Raw genomic sequence first — 1,483 nt, 5'->3', positions numbered from 1 at the left:
AAAATAATAAGTTAACATAAGAACTCACGGTGGAAAACGGGTAATTCGAGGCAATTAAACAATAACATCCGAATCCCACAGGGTCCCAGTTACATCCAAAAATAGCAAAATACTGTATATGCATAAAAAGCAACGGTAAATAAAGATCTAAGCTATTCACTAAAACAAATGCCAAACGGTATTCTAAAATATCTAAGAAATACGCTAAACACTAGTAATGTAAAACGATACGTCGTAACAATAGCAGCCCATCGTAAGTGAAGAGACTAGTTTCCTGTCCTATTTCCTAGAGCCCGACCAGTATGGAAATTTTGACTATCACCAATACAATATTGGGGGTTGAAGCTGAATGCCATTAATCGATAAAATGGCTTAAAATCTTTTAGCTTTGTCCACCCCCAAAATTCTACGTAAATAGCGAGTGGAGCGGGGCTTGTTTATTTAGCGCAGCTGTTATCAACCATGAAGCTAAGCTAAGCTAGTCAGATCCATGCTATACCTAGACCCACAGTAGGTTTACAAAGTGGTACACTGGTCATAAAAAAGTCTTCCTATGGTGTGTTCACATATCCTATCCTCCACTATTCACCACAAAATTATCAAGTGTGTTACAAAAATATAAATTAAACAAAAAAACACCTTCATGTTCGTTGTTTAAACAGTCAGTCTCGTATGGTGAAGGTCTAATTATTGACCGTAGCCGAGATTATTTTTCTTTGTAGAGAAGTAAAGATTTCAGACAAACGATGCATTTCATTGAGAACGACAAAGATAACTTTACTAACACTGATATATATTTACTGCTACATTAAATTTATTGTTCTGGGTAAAGTTGTGCAAGGTATTAGCCTATGCTAGGTTAACTAAATGTTAGCTTGCTAACTTGAGAGGCACGTAGCTAACGACAATCAGGTTGGAGGATTGAAGATAATTTATTATTGTTGATTTATTTTACAGATCAGTTAAAATAAACTTAACATGATCTGTTCAGTAAAATACGCCACACAGTATTGCTCCCTGCTTCGGCTGTGCTGAATGTGAAAGTGAAACTTAAGGGAGCTTCCATGACTTGAAAGTAGTCGTCATGCGCCCTCTGCTGGATACATCGTACAATTACTGCTGGTTCCAGCATTTTAGGGGTGAAAATTAGAAGTGCTTATATCAGCGCATAATTGGACAATTATCACCGATACGATATGTCCCCAAATGTCTGTATCGGCTTAAATATCGGCGCTACTGATATATCGGTTGAGCCTTCAAGGCCTTCAATATTTCCTTCAAGGTTTTCAAAGTAGCCCCTGGATCAGGAGGAAACTCAGTCATTCCTTGTAAAGTGGTGACTTTTTCCAAGAGTGTCAAAACAAAACTACCTATTTACTTATCACTGATTTAGTTATTTTTTTAATTCTACTGTAAAGGAACATATATCTGTGATATATTATCCATAAATTAAACGGATTCATTCATTTTTCTGGACTGAATA

General features: G+C 36.3%; 1 protein-coding gene across 1 annotated transcript in view; it reads right to left on the bottom strand.

Annotated features, from left to right (window-relative positions):
* The window catches only part of dus2 (dihydrouridine synthase 2), a 24,486-nt gene that overhangs the window by 16,928 nt on the left and 6,075 nt on the right, over positions 1–1,483 (bottom strand). The window lies entirely within an intron of this gene.

The sequence above is a fragment of the Nematolebias whitei genome, chromosome 10 (genome assembly GCF_014905685.2).
Source record: "Nematolebias whitei isolate Nwh7 chromosome 10, NemWhi1, whole genome shotgun sequence".
Taxonomy (NCBI): Eukaryota; Metazoa; Chordata; class Actinopteri; order Cyprinodontiformes; family Rivulidae; genus Nematolebias; species Nematolebias whitei.
The sequence above is the reverse complement of the archived record's forward strand: the minus strand, read 5'-3'. Positions and strand labels throughout refer to the sequence as shown.